We start from the raw sequence: 16,039 nt of genomic DNA, 5'->3' as shown, positions 1-16,039 counted from the left end.
CATTAAAGGAGAGAATGGAAGGAGAAAACATCCAGGTTACAGAGGGGTCGGGTTGTCCAGGACTTAGGAACTGTGGTAAGAGGTTTCGTTTTACTCAGTGAAATGGGGACCCATTAGAGGGTTTTAAGCTGGAGAGTGATTGGTCTGACTTTTGTTTTAACAGGATCACAAGCTGCTGTGTTGGACATAGACTGCAGAGGGATGGGTGGAAACAGGGAGACCAGTAAGGAGGTTAAAGCAATAATCCAGGTGAGAGATGGCGCTGATTCGGATCAGAGTGGTACCAGGTGTGCACGCGGGGGCTGCCTTCATGACTCAGTGCCCTTCTAGCCTGATAACCCTTCATTCTGAAGTCTCAGCTTTCTGGGCAGAATACTGACTTGTTGGGTCCCCTCACCCCCACCCCATGGGTCCCCTACTACTGTCCCATCAGGGATCTGCCAGCCCTGCCTGTTCCCAGATGCCCATGGTACATTAGGGTAGGCAGGGCAATGATGACAGACTGGGCAGGGCTGTCAGAGGAGTTCTGGGTGGTGAGGTGGAGGCAGGAGATTCACTGGCTTTGTTGAGAAGCAGGAAGTGAGCCAGGGCCGAGATGGGCTGTGGTCACCGCCAGCACCCAGCGGGGCTGTTCCTGCCGCCCTTGGGCAATAAGGAGGGTCACCCTTGCTATTTGGGGGCTCTGGTAACTAATGAGAGTTGAAGGCTCTTGGTAGTAATTTGTCCTGGTCAAGGATGATTCGTGCACCTACTTCCACCAGGGAATGTCTATGGACTTGGAGGCGACTAACATGAGCCGGCATGGAGTGGGGGCCTCCCTCCTCGCTGCTGGGTATGTGCTGGGTCCTTCACTCACCTTCTTCACATGGGGCCCCAAGTCTTTAAGGAAGCAGATGAGGAAACAAGGCTCCAAGAGGTGAGGCACAGGCCAGCAAGTCTCAGAGTCAGAATCCCAGCCTGAGTTCAGCACGGCCCTGCCACCGCGCAGCACTCCTTAATAAGAACGGTTATGTAATCTGTGATAATTACCAGTGGATCCAAGGCTGCCAGCCTGATAACTGGCAGTGTCCGCCACTTACAAGGGTGGTGGGCAGGCCCCGATGGCCTCTTGGTTCATGACAGCTTGCTAATGTTTCCGCCCAGACTCTTAGTGTCTGTATCTGGCCTTGGGCACAATGGGCTGGCCTGGCTCTGGTGGGGTGGCACCTGGAGGAAGGGGAGCAGCATTTGGTCCTGAAGGAGGCTGCTTCTTTTTGGACCACCGGGGCCACCGAGGGGCTGCTCAGGCTAGGGTACACCTGAGTGGAGGCAGAAGGTATTTGCTTTAGAGAAAGATGCTGCCAGATGTAAGGCCTCTGAGGGGCTGATTGAATGCCTGAACATCGTCTGTGGGTCAATAAACTGTTTTATTCCAAGCCTAGCAGCCCAAAGGTAGAGAACAGAATATAGGGGTTGAGCCGATGTCTCCTTGATACATTTTGAGTGAAGAAGGCGCCACCGTTGTTCATTTCCCTTTTGGAAGTTGTCTACTTATGTCCTCTGCTCATTCTTCTATTGCATCTTCTTTTATAAAAAAAAGTATGTGTTTATCTTATCATAACGTATCTTAATATTAGAAATATTTCCCCCAATTTGCCTTTTAACTTTATGATGTTTTGAAATGTATATTTACTTTTTTATGTCAAATATGCCAAGCTTATTCTTTTTGATTTTTTCTACTGCTTTAATACTTAAAAGTCCATTCCTGAATCAAGATGGAATACCCATTAACCTATATTTTGTTCAAATGTTTCTCAGTGTTATGGTTTTTTGTTTTGTATTTTGCCACAGTCAAAACCATGTTTCCTCAGCCCCACTAAATCCGTCCCCACTCCTACCTTTCATACCTCACATCTGTTCTTGATTTTTTCCTCTCCATATTTTAAGTCCTAAAAACCACCTCACGCCTCAATCCGTGTCCTTTCCTCAGCCATCAAGGGATTCTCATAAACCTTTCTGATCCCCTCAAGGCATTTACAGCCAGAACTACACCCATATCTGGCCCTTGGTATTACAGTCTGGTGATGTGGAGTGCTTTTCTTGTTGCTTCTCAAGGCTAGAATCATGTGTTCACAATTCTTTACTTTCTTGCTCCAAGCATGGGGCTAACTGCATAAATTCTTTATTGACTTGGAGATTACCTCTCCCTTTTGAGAAGGCTCTGTCCCTGCATTAAAGGGCCTAGAATGGCCAGCAGTTGTTATCTTGTAGACAAAACAACCCATTTCTCTTCACCTTCCTTTTGATATCAAGCCTCCTTTGCTATCAGGAAGCCTTTTTCTACTCCATGTCATCTTTGATATGACATGTCACTGTGGAGTGCCAATCACAGTACCTCATTACATCCTTCTGCCCACAGAGATAGACACACAACTTCAGCTAAGCCACTTGGCGTCTTCCCTGGGATGCTTCTTCTAGAAGGTGCAGAAAGATACTGCACGCTTTTGGTGTTATGGTGGTAGAGGGACTCTGAGTTGGACCTATTAGGGCTCATCATACCCATTTTAAAAAAGCCCTTGCACCAGAAATGAGGATAAGAACAACACAGAAGGAAGCTGAGCCTTGAGATAAGAGAGTCAACATTATCACTAGAACACCTGGATCCAGCCCCACCTGCAGCCCATAATCCCTAGGATTCCTCTAAATGAGCCAATACAATAGTTTTTTTTAAATTTCTTTTTTCAATTTTATTTTATTGTGGTAAGAACATTTAACATGTGATCTAACTTAAATTTTTAAGTGTATAGTACAGTGTTATTGATTATAGGTACAAAGTTATACAGCAGCAGATCTCTGGAACTTATTCATCTTGCTTAATAGGAACTTTATTTCCATTGACTTGTAACTCCTCATTCCCCCCCCACCAATTCCTGGCAACACCATTCCAGTCTTTGATTCTATGAATTTGACTATTTTGTTACTTCATACTATCCACAGCAATGATGTGGAAAAAACCTAAATGTCCATCAAAAGGTGATTTGATAATGAAAATGTAGAATTCACATGTGGTGGAATATTATACAGCCTTAAAAATAAGGGAATTCTATAATATGTGACAACCTGCATGAAACTCGAGGATATTATATTGAGTGAAATAAGTCAGTCACCAAAACAACAAATACAATACGTTTTTTCTTTAAAGCCATTTGTGACAGTTTCCTGCCCTTGCAGTCAAGCGAATCCTAATTCATTCTTACATTTGTGAGGCTTTAGCCTTCATTGCCTTCCCATCTACAAAACTCCCAAGATGGCAGAGCTCAAAGGAGCACAGAGACCACAGGCTGATCCTGCAGTTGGTGAAATCAAGATCCCAGGAGGAAAAAAGAACTCATCCAAGGTCACATGGTGAGTTGTTTCCTTCCCAAAAGGAAAAAGAGCTTGAGTTCACTGGCCAGCAGCCTGGACCATGTCGTGGGCCTCAGCCACGGCATTGGAGTTCTGAGTGGTTGTTGATCTGTTGTTTTTGGACGCCTCACCCAGACAGGATTGCCGCCACCCCACAAGCATGTGCTCAGCCAAGGGAGAGCTCCAGGATGGGCCGGAGCCAGGCTGGGGAGGATGTTGAATGCCGCTATTTCTGCTGCCCCTGACTTGGTGGTCCCTGTCGAGAGAGGGTGGTGGTGGTGAAGACCAAGATTGCCATTTACTGTGTGCTCACTGTGTGCCAGGCAGCATCTTAAACCATCACAATAGCTCTACATACACTCACCTTCATGTGGAAGCCTGGCGGTGTCCTTGTGAAGGAAGTATTATGGGAATCCCCATTTCACCTGTGAGGAAAACAGGCCCAGAGAAGTAAGGGAACTTTCTGAGAGTCCCACTGCAATTGAGCTCTGCGCTTAGACTAACCCAGGCTAGCCTGACTCCAGAGCCTAAGGTCTTACCCTTTGCATCAGGAGAGGAGGACTCAAGCTGACAGGGGACAGGCAGGCCTGTAGCTGAGTGGACGGGGAGCATGCTCTGCTCCCAGCTCCATCCAAGGGTGGCCAATTCAAGGCAGGCTTGTCAGAGCTTCCAGTTTTTCAAGAGAAGTCAGGAATATGGGTTTTTACATGAAACTTCTCTGCCTTAAAGTGTTGGCAGCAAATTTAGATTTAAAAAAACCACTGTGCACGCCAACCAAAAACACATTTGCAAGCCCAACTTGCAACTTTTCTGCTCTACTCTACTCTTGTGTGGCCAGAGGATGATGTTCTAACCCACGGGGTCTCTGCCCATCCTCTGGCGGGAGAACTGATGTCGTTAGACCCCAGTCCTGCCCGGGCCCACACTCACTCATTCTGAATGTGCCTCTGCAGCGGAGCACCAGAAGTAGGGACAAGGTGGGGGCGTGTGGAAGCCGAGAGAGCAGACGGAGACTTACTCTTCAGTTCTGCTGGGCCAGACTCAGGTCCTTCTGAGCCACAGGTGTGGTGCTCTCATAACCACAGCATTACCAGCTGACTGCCCATTTGGCTAGAAAGAAGAAACACCTGGATTCTGGAAATGAATGAATCCCAGCCTTGCTCAAAATGATAATACTGGGCAGTTACTGAAGTTTTCAGGGACTCGATTTCCTCATCTGTAAAATGGGGGTGGTAACCACCTCTCAGGATAAGAGTGAAGAGCAAATGAATAGTGAATGTGGAAGTAAGTCTTTTTCTTCCCCAAGTGTCCAGGACACAGCCAGGCACCAGGAAGGCAGGAGGAAGGGCCTCGCTCATGCCCTTTCCTCTCAGCGCCGTCCTTCCTGCCTTCACTCAGACCCTTCGCTCTTATTTGGTCCACACTGAATGCAGACAGGCTTGGTCATCTGTCAGAATCGATTAGAGGGGAAGGCGATGGGGAGCTGGCCTGGTAGCAGGGCTGTGTCACTGTGGAGAGCCGGGCTCAGTGGCCTCTGGAGGCAGAGCTGGGCCACAGCGCCCGAGGCCCTGGGTACTCCTCAGAAAGAGGCTCAATGTGTTTCCCCCCTCCTGTGGGGCAAGGGGGCGTCCCCAGGGGGCATTTGAGGAGGCTTCAGGCCCGCAGACTCATAGGACACTGCTGCCAGCTGGAGGTGGGGGTCCCAGTGCTTCTCTGACCCAGGGGGTGCTCTGGCACACACACTGCCACTCCATGCCCTCTCCCTGGTGAGATGTGACGAATTGGTCCTGATGCCCCAGGCAGCCTCAGCCAGCGCAGGAAGTTGGCACGTGAGGGAAAGCTGCTTGTCTTTCCTGGTCCAGTTGAAGTGCCCTGGTCTTAGAGCAGGGGAGACGGGCCCACAGAGGACAGAGGCTCTGTTCAAGGTCACCTGGCATGTTCATGTCAGAGTGGCATCCCAGTTGTTCCATGTGCAGCCTGGAGCCTGGGCTGCATGGGGCTGGGGCTGCTCCGTAGGGACAGGTTCCCATGGTCTTATCCACCTGCCCCAAGTTCAAGAGCTGTGTTCTTACTTGTGTTCCCCATCAGGAAGCTGCAGTTCTGCAAGCACGTCAGGAGTCTTGACCCTGCTGTAACCCTCAGACAAGTCCTTAAGCTCCTCTGGGGCTGTTTTCCTCCTACATGGGGTGTTGGTTCTGCCCCAGACTCCTGTGAAACCCCAGCACCCAGTCCCTAAAGGATAGGGGGCTGTATGCTCCCCACCTCCCCTAGTAGGGCACTGAGCCAAGGATGCTCACAGCCCCCTCTGGGCGCTGTGTCTGGAGCCAGGGCCTGCGTGCTGAGCATACACTGGTGCATGATCACATGCCAGAGCAGAGTCTGTCCCCTCCTGCCCAGTCCTCGGGGGCACAAGTGGGGCTGTGCCTGCTACATCTCCAGGTCACCATCCCTCTGTTCTGGGGCCTGGCACAGAGGAGAGTGAGTAAATGAATGGGTGGATGGATGAATAAGATCCTAACAGCCGTGCTCATCCAGCCCCTTCCGTGTGCCCAGCTCCCAGCACATGTCATCACTCATCCTGGCGGCCGCCTTGTGCTGGAGGGGGAGCCACACCCCTCCCCATCATCTGTTCACTATGTGAACACACCCCTCTCTCCCAGCCGTCGTTCCCAGAGCTCTCCAGAGCCCACAGCCACCACCGGCTTCTCATAGGCATTAGCGGCCTCACCCTGCATCCTTGGTCTGGCAGGCCTGGGACTCTCATCTCCCCAGCTGTGAGATCAGCCCCCAGAAGAATGATCAGACCTTAGCCCCCCTGTGCCTGCTCAGCCTGGCATGTCTGGGAGGTTCTCAACCCTTTTCCTGGTGCCAGAAACGGCCTCTTGTCTTGAGGTTCTCCACAAGGCTTTATACTGACTTCCCCCCACCTCAGCAGAAATGATCAGTGTTGGAGTTCCCGTCGTGGCGCAGTGGTTAACGAATCCGACTAGGAACCATGAGGTTGCGGGTTCGGTCCCTGCCCTTGCTCGGTGGGTTAACGATCTGGCGTTGCCGTGAGCTGTGGTGTAGGTTGCAGACGTGGCTCGGATCCCGCGTTGCTGTGGCTCTGGCGTAGGCTGGTGGCTACAGCTCCGATTAGACCCTAGCCTGGGAACCTCCATATGCCGCAGGAGCGGCCCAAGAAATGGCAAACAGACAAAAAAAAAAAAAAGAAAAAAAGAAAAAGAAAGAAAAAAAATGATCAGTGTTGAGCAGGACTGAGGCCAGTGGGATGAAGGCACATCTAAACCTCAGTATGAAGTAGAACTTACAGTTAAAGCTGCCCAGAACGGAGTGAGCTCTTTGGAAGTAGAGTGTTCTCCATTCCTAGAGGTAGGCAAATAAAACCTAGGCAGCTTAATGGGGCTAACAGAGACATCCACCAGGAGAGCAGCTTCAGTAGGTGGTTGTGAAGTTCCCTTCCAGCTCTTAGATCACAGATCTTTTTTCTAGGACTTTCTCCTCAGACCACTCCCTAAGACAGACACAAGCAATAGCAGATCCAATTCAGGGCAGAGGAAGGGGGAGTCCAGAGGCCGAAGGTGAGTTGTTTGTGAACACATAGCTAGGCTCAGGACCAGGGATCCTGAAACCCAGCCTTTTTTGCAGGGTCTTCACTGGTCCTCCCTGGATCAAAGCCAAGGCTAACTCGAGACCCTAATCTGGCCCAAGAGGTTCCTGTCATGGTGCTGGCTGGTGGATCCAGCTACCAGGTGGATGGGAGCCCAGGAAAGCAATAGGTGTGGGGACTGGGGGCTTTGGGTTCAAATTGGCAAAATGAGGGGATACATGGGGAACAGGTAGCTTTTTAGGGGCCCAAGGCCATGGACCTCTGAAGGCCTGTATGCCCAACCCTATGAGGAGGATGGGGGGAGCGTACCCCGAAACTCTCCCTCTTGCGAGTTCCACAGAGCTCACCCACCTCTGTCTCTCTCACATGCTCTGCTCCGGGACAGACACAGCAGCACCCACATCCAAACCACTCACATCTCTCTCTCTCTCTCTCACACACACACACACCATGCCCAGGAACACCCACACGGAGACACAGAGACACACCTTCCTGGAGCCACACCTCCAAGCATGCAGGCCCCACCCTCTAGGAAGCCCCTGCTCAACAGCTGGCTGGGGGAGGTAGGCAGGGCAGGGGTGTGCACTGGCTCCGTGACCTGCAAGTCTGATTGTCTGGAAGCCATTTCCTGCCTTTCCCCACGACCAGCTGCCCATCCGGGGCCAGCAGAGCTGGGGCCTACAGGGAGGTGGTGGAGCAATTCAGGAGGCTCTCAAGTCAGCTAATCTGGGTTCAGGTGTTAGCTCTACCACCATCTAGCTCTGTGACTTTGGCAAGTCATAGGACTGCTCTGACCTCAGCTTCCTCATCTGGAAAGTGGGCATAAACATAATACCTCTTAGATCTACTAATCCCTGTAGCCCACAGGCCTGGCACATAGTGGGTGTGGAATAGACGGAGATATTACTGGCAGCTCAAGGCAGAGTTTCAGCTACCAGTTGGCCACTTACTCCTGACATGAGCTCACATTTCCATGGCCAGGTGTGGGATGTCCCCAGAAATAGTCTTTGATATTGAACAGCGAGCAGCCCCTCAGCTAGAATCTGAACTAGAATCTTAGCAATTTAATACCTTTAATACCTTTCTGGAACCATAGACTGCAAAATCCAGAGGCTTTGCCAGCATATTTGAGATTCTCAAGGATCTCAAAGCACAAATCTCAGAATCTTAGAGCTGTAAAGAGGCCTTGGAAATATGTGGTCCCGCTGCCTCGCTCCCGAGATAGAATCCCAGAAACATGGAGCCTCAAGAGTGAGATGAGAACGTCGAGCCCATTCTAGTCCAGTTTGTTAGAATCATAAACTGAGGCTCGGAGAAGGTGAGCACCTGGAGCGAGGTTGTACAGCAAGTTAGAGGAAGCATTGAGACCAGAACCCTGGTCCTGGCTTCACAGGCTTAGACTTGGCCCATTTATGGAGGCCTGGAGGAGATGGGGAAGGCGGAGGAGGAAACATTTGGACCGAAGCAAGGATTTTCCAGAGATTGTTTTTGAAAAATCAAACCAAAAAGAAAAATGGGAAAGGGTGCTGGCTTCCCTTTATTTTCTGCCTTGTCTTCCTCTGGGCACTCATTCTCTGCCGCTCTCAGCCGGCCCCCAGCTCTGCTCACAAGCTGCTTCCAGCCGCCCACGGGCTTCCTAAAACAGTCTCTGCAAGCTAATTCCAGAGGGTGAATGGCAGAGAGCAGGCCTGGGGGGCTGGGGGGCGCTTCCTTAGCTAGCGCAGGCTCAGAGCTGGCTGCCCCCAATCCCAGCCCTCTCTCCAGGAGCTTTAGCCTCTGCCCACCCTGGAGGGGAGTATGGATGGGGTCCAGCTCCCACCACTACTGCCTGGCTGCTCAGAATAGGCTATTTTTCCTTCTTAAAAATTTATTTTTTAAAACTAGGTATTTAATAATACATATGTAATAATAAACCTGAAATATTGCATATTTATCATAAAATAATCAGAAAAGTGTGAAGAACTAAATTAATTAGATCACCTGTAATCAAACTGTGCTAAATGAAACAACCATCAACATCTAAACATATATCCTTCCAGACTGTGGATGGAGCACATCTTTTAGAGAGAAGGGCTGATTCAGTACATAATGTTCTAAAACCTGTTTTTTTTCCCCAATCATATATTCATAAACATCTGTCCTAGTCAACAGCTGCACTTCTGCAACGTGAATTTTAGTGGCTGCATGGCACCCTGCATATGATTACACCACTCTTTACTCAGCCAGTCCCTACTGCTGAAAATTTTAGCTTATGTCTGTTTTTTCCCCATGAGAAGCAACAAATCATTCATTCCTGCAGTTACATCTTTGGTTATCCTAATTATTTCCTGAGGACAACTTTCTGGACCTGGAATGACTGGTCAAAGGGTTACCCTTTTTTAAAAAGATAAATGCAATCTTATAACTCTATTCTCTTTTTCTACAATGAACATATAATAAAGAAAACTTAGAAAATACAGCTAAAGAAAAAACTCTTTAACTTCCCCTGGTTCTTACCACCAAACTGTGGTTAAGAATTTTGCTGTAAAACACTAGTCTTTTTCATGTACATGCATCTGTGCGTGTGTGTGGGCGGGTGATACACATCTACAAATAATGCAATTCCACTGTACATGCTGTTTTGTAAGATTTTGGTATTTTTTCATGTCTGTAGATTTACATTTACCGCATCACTTTTATCAGCTACATAATATTCCATTGTATGTATATACCTGGGCATAGCCACCCTCCTATTGCTGGGGAACGGATTTCTAATTTTTCACAAACATTATGTAGTGAACATACTTAGAGAAGAAGCATCTTTGCTTCTCAACCACATCCACTCTTAGGCTCCATAGTAGTGGAATGGCTGGGTCACGGGCTTGGTGTCCTTGAGATTGCTTCATTTCTCACCATAACGCCAAACATCCAGCCAGTAGAAAGCCTCCACCAAGCTCTGCTGGTGGCTACAATGTGTAGAACCAGGCAGGGAGCTTGTTCTGTATTTCCTGCTCTCCAGGCTGATTGCTTGCATAGGGGCCTCATAGGCTCATCTGTGCTTCCAGATCCTCTTAGGAAGGGAGGCTTAAAACTAGGCTCATGGGAGCCCAGCTCACAAGCCAGTTGCTGCTGGCTCTCCACTGCCCTCTTCCTGAATATCCTGGGCAGGTCATGTGCCCTCTCTCTGCCTGCAGCTCCCCACTTACCTGGGACTATGGAGAGCAAGTGTGACATGTCACCATTGTTCTGAGGAGAGGAATGATGCAGCCTGGATCCTGCCAGTTGCCAGTTGGTGCTTAGATACTGTAGGGCTGGCCTTGCAGGGCGTGGGGGCCCTGGCTGCAGGCCTGAGGGGTGTGTGAAGGGGGCTGAGCTCCACCAGAGGCTGGAGGTTAGCTTGGGCGGAAGAGAGAATGGGAGCACCAATGCAGAAGGGAGGTGGCATTGCATAGCTGAGGAACTCAGAGCAAGAAGGGCCAGGAGCCAGCACTGGACAAAGGGTAGGACAAGCTGAGAGAATAGAAAGGGGCTCTGCCCAGAGCTTCCTGGGTACTCACGGCCAGGTCTCCCCAGGACTGTCTCTCCTTATCCAGTGCCCCTCCATCCATCATGGCCACTGCTCTGTTCTCTGGGGTCTCACTCTGTTCAGACTGGGGGAGCAAAGAGCCATCTGAGAAAGAAACAAGCTTAGAGCCAACCAGAAGGAGAGAGAGAGAGCGAGCTGGGGGTGGAGGAAGGAGGGGGAGGTGACGGGGACTAGGAGAAGAGAGGCAGCCACCCATGAGAGGAGGCCTGCCACCCAGACCTCTTTATTGACCAGCACAAGGATCTAGACAAAGACCTTCCTGGAGTTCCCACTGGGTGCAGAGGGTTAAGGATCCAGTGTTGTCTCTGCAGTGATTCAATCCCCAACCCAGCACAGTGGGTTAAAGACCATTGCCACATTTGTGGTGTAAGTCACAGCTGCACTCAGAGTCCACCCCCAAGAACTTCCATGTGCTGTGGGTGTGGCCAACCCCCCACCCCCACCCCAAACCTGAGACCTTCCCAATGGTTAGCTCAGAAGCAGCTGCATCAGACCTTTAAACTGGGAGACTGGGGTTTCAGGCAGCTCCAAGTCATCCCTCTGGATTATACTGCCCTTTGTGGTTTTCCACGTACCCTCACATTCCTGATCCCAAAGCTCACACCCTGGGCAGGCAGGGTTCAGGGATGATGTCAACTCAAAGTGTGTGGCAGGTGCATGTGGCGATGAGGAAGCAAAGCAGATCTGGCCACCAGCTAGAGATGAGGATCTTGAGTTGGGCTCAGGCATTTGTTTCATTTAACTCTCACTCCTCATTGTATGCCTATGTTTATTTTGAGTATTTCACTAGAGTACAATGGAACCAATCCCTGTGCAATGAGTCAGGACATTTGAGCTGCCCAGTGAGAATGCAGTGAAGCGTGGAAGTCCAGCCATAACCTGGGACATCGTGGGCACTGGCCAGGGAGACGTTTCTTTGAGCAGTTACTCTGCTCAGTGCCCCTTCCCCAGCTAGGTCCCTTTAGTCACTTGATTCAGGTGGGGTCTACCTCTCAGTGGACTCTTTCTCTCCTTCACCCACTCTGAGCTGGGGCTGCTGGGAGTGGTGGGTGAGCAGTGGTGTGCTTCCCTCACAAGCACCCATCCGTGCCCAAGCTTGGCTGTGGGAGGCAGGGTGGGCAACGACCTGCAAGCCTCTCAGCCACCCTCCTCCACCAGGGGGACAGCTTCTGGGAGACTGAAGTTGGAGGTGTTTTTGGAGAAAGTCAGAAGCATACCCTTGGGGAAGTTCCTTTTGTGGCTCAATTGTAACAGCCGGACTAGTATCCATGAGGGCACAGGTTTGATTCCCGGCCTTGCTCAGCGGGTTAAGGATCCAGCATTGTTGTGAGCTGTGGTGTTGGTTGCAGACGTGGCTGGGATCTGGTGTTGCTGTGGCTGTAGTGTAGGCTGGCAGCTGCAGCTCGGATTCAACCCCTGGCCTGGGAACATCCATATGCTGCGTGTATGGCCCTAAAAAGCCAAAAAAAAAAAAAAACCCGCACACCCTTGGCCCTTCATCTTGGGGTTGGAACATAGGGAGAGCAGAGCTCTTGCCTGAATGGTCTAATAATAAAAATATCAATGGGTGACTTTTAAGAGCACTCAATACACGCCTGGCATTGTCCTAAGTATTTAAATGTACTACCTCATTAGTCACAAAATGTGGCTGCCATTATCATCCCCATTTTACAGATGGAGAAAGTCAGATACAGAGAGCTTAAGGAACTGGCCCAAGATCTCACAGCCAGCAGGCAGCGGAGCTGGATTTAGAGTCCGTGCTTGTCACATAGAGCCAACCAAACACTATTCAGGCTTTATATCATCTGAGCTCTGTGAACCCCTCAAGTCCATCCTTGGCTTCCCAAAAGCTTTCTTCCTCTGGTCTGAGCCCTGGAATCTTCTCCTTGCCTGGGCCAAGCCACCCATCTCCATTCAATACTTCATGCTCCCTGAAGGCGGCAGCTTTGTCTGTCTCCCTCCCTTGCATTTCCAGTGCCTAGCAGAAGTGCTTGCAACAGAGTAGTAACTGGGTGACTAGATGAACAAGATTTGCCCTGAGAAGAGATTATAATGGAGTGATGCCAACTCAGGCTGCCTGGTCCAGTCCTACCTGCGTGAAACTGGACAAGTCACTCCACACCTCTGAGCTTCACCCTCCCCCACCCATAAAAGAGGGACATCGAGTGCCTTCCTCCCATCTGTGGGGCCACCAATACTGTGGGGCTGTCCAGCTGCTATTATTGGTATGTTATTACCTAAGGACACACCACTAGTATTAGACCCTGTGTCTGGTCAAATGTGGTTCTCTATCCACACCCCCTCTCTGGATGCTGCCAGGAGCTTGAGGGGGTGCTTCTGGGCTGGACCAGATCCTCTCCTTCACCCCATGTGAGGAAGAAGTCCTTGTTGACACCTGTTCCTAGCCCCAGCCCCAGCTGCTATTCCTGGGCCCTCCCCACATCGCGAATCACCAGGCATTTTCCCTCCTAAATTCTGCTCTGCGTTTCCATAGGAACCGGGGGGGGGGTGGAGATGGGGGAGGGTCCTCCCCCACGGAAGGGAACTTCATTTGGGGCTGTTTGGGAGCGGCTGGCAGCGCCTGGCAGAGCTTCCCCCACTGCTCCTCTCCCCACTTTCCAGACCCCTCCCTGAACAGCATGTTCCTCCGACCGTGATTTTTAATGCATTTATCCTGGCGCTTAATTTATCCCTCATTGTGATCAGATTTAGCTGAGAGCGCTGTGTGCGCAGCGCAGGCATGCCTGCATATTCATGAGCTGGTTCATTCATGCCACCCAAGAGGATGCCAGGTGCGCAGGAGCAGCGGCCTGGGGCCATGGATCCCATCTGCAGCAAGGATGACCTAGGGTCAGGGGTCAAGGGCCACGGCTGGAGCCAGGTAGGTGGCCTAGGGTACAGCCTGTGTGGGGAGTTGCTGGGTGCAGGCTCTGGAGTCAAACTGTCTTTAAGACTTTCTCTGCCATTTCTTTATCTTTTTTTTTTTTTTTTTTCTTTTAAGGGCTGCACCCTTGGCCTATAGAGGATCCCAGGCTTAGGGGTCGAATTGGAGCTGAAGCTACCGGCCTACACCACAGCCACAGCAATGCCAGATCCGAGCTGCATCTGTGACCTACACCACAGCTCACGGCAACACCAGATCCTTAACTTGCTGAACAAGGCCAGGGATTGAACCCACGTCCTCATGGATACTAGTCAGATTCATTTCTGCTGCGCCACAAAAGGAAGTCCTTTCTCTGCCATTTCTAATGAAGTCAATGCACCTCCCAATTTATTCATCTGAAAAAGGGGCCAATAATGGCATTGCTCTGAGTCACTGGAAGGGTTGAAGGACATAATACAGGTCAATGATCACAGGCATGGGGTGGGATGGGGTAGGAGCCGGTGTAAGTGATCAGCACATTCCACCAGCATCATTATGGTCACGGCCGAGCAGTGGTTCATCTGGTCTGGTCCACCAGGGAGAAATAAGGCAGCCGCAGGTAGCGCATAGGTCTGTTCTGGCGGGCGTAGGATGCAGGGCATGTGGTATCTCTCCCAGCCTATGCCTGACTCCTGGTACCAGCTCCCCTTGAGTAGAAATCAGGAGGCCAGTCTCCAGGAGGGCAAGAGAAGCCCAAAGAAGCCATCCAGCCTCTGAGGAAAGGCCACAGGGGTCATCTGGATGTGTGAGCCCTTCCAGGGCCCAGCACGTTCTCAGGAGACTGGGGCTCTGGAAGGAGACTGGGCTCCTGCCTCCAGATTCTTCAGGCCCATGGGAATTCCCCTGTAGCTTTACTGTCATCACTATTCATTCTGTCAGTTTAATGATGCCAGTCCCTGCTGGGTGCTGGGGACACATTTGTCCTCAGGGGGCTCTCATCCCATGCGGGAGGTGAGCTCAGGATAAGGAATAGTCAGGGACTTCACATGAGGCCAGGTCAACTTCTGTGGAATTCAGAAGAGTAATGGAAGAAGTCACCCCATGTGCGACATCAGGGGAGGCTTCTTGTAGAAGGCAGCGTTTTGGCAGAATCTTAAAAATGTGGCTATAAAGAGATAGGTTAGAATAAGGACATTTGGTGTCTAAGGGACAGCAAAGGCCCGGTGATGGGAACTTGACCTGGGCAGTGCTGCTCAGATAGAGGCTGGGAGAACCATGAGCCCCAGGCAGAGGGGTCCTGACTTATTTCAGTTCTCCCCTGAGGCAGGGGGCTGGAGGGGGCTCACTTCTGTCCCTCACATGCATGTGTGCACTCAAGGGTCACATTCCAGCTTGTGGGAGAAAAGAAGAGAGCTCTCACCCTGGCTCTCCTGATTAATCTATAATTAAATCAGCCACGGAGCCACGGTGTCATTAGGGGACTTGTGAGGGAAACAGTGATTTCTCTCTGAATCAAGAGCCCTGCCTGGTGGCTGTGGATAGGGCCATGCACAGACAGCCATCAGGGGCAAGGGGCAGGCATCAGAGGCCAGAGCCTCAGGCCTCAGCCAGAAATAAGAAAACCAGCAGCTCCCACTGGGCCATTTACAGCGTATTCCCATCACAATCTTGGTTAATCACAACAATGCCATGAGGAGGCTACTATCATTTATTCCTACTTTACAGATGAGAAACTGAGATGCAGGGAACAAATGAGTGAGATAGCCTGGTTGAGAACATGGGTTTTGGGATCAGAAAATCTTAGGTTCAGCATTCCCAGATGTGCCTCTTGCCGGCTGCGTGGCCTCAGGCATATTGCTTACCTTCTCTATTCCTCAGATTCTTCATCTGTATGTTGAAGACAAAACATTATCACTTCGAAGTAGTATTGTTGTAAGGATTGAATGAAACAATCCATGTTAAGAATTTAGCACAGTGTTTGGCATTTAACAAGTGCTCATCAGATGCTACTACTTATCATCACGATTTGTCTGTTTGTTTCTTATCAGTCTTTCTCACTAGAGTGTAGGCTCCATGAGGCCAGGGACTATGTTCACCTTATTCATCTCTGTGATGCCAGCAGTTGTCACTTGTTAGTGGTCAGTAAATTATTTTATCTGAGACAGCATTTATCTGAAAAATGCCAAATAAATGTTAGCTATTATTTTCTCTATGTTCTTCTGGGCTTTAAAAAGGATTCATGGAGACAAGTATTACTATTTTTGTTGTTATCTTTGTTCTGATCACTGTCTTATCCCAAGTTTGCTATTCAGAGTTGGTTCTTCCTGAAATGCATTCAGGAAAAGCCTAGAAAAATGCAGGGAGCCTTGGTCCACAGGTGGCTGCTGAGAGATAAGGAAGCAGGTTGGAGGAGTCATCTGGGGACAGCTTTGGAGACCTCTGGGCTACCCACCAAGCCCCAGCTTGGGGGCCCTGGAGGAGCCCCTTCCTCTTGTCATGTGGGGGACTTAGGACTTGCGGAGAAACCAGGGGGCTGGAGCCTGCAGCCCACTTAAAGCGGATGGGATCTGGGTGATTCTGAGGGCATTTGGGGATCATTGTTATCTCTGTCCTGTGG

Source organism: Phacochoerus africanus, chromosome 3, assembly GCF_016906955.1.
Source record: "Phacochoerus africanus isolate WHEZ1 chromosome 3, ROS_Pafr_v1, whole genome shotgun sequence".
Taxonomy (NCBI): Eukaryota; Metazoa; Chordata; class Mammalia; order Artiodactyla; family Suidae; genus Phacochoerus; species Phacochoerus africanus.
This window is presented reverse-complemented; position numbering follows the sequence as displayed.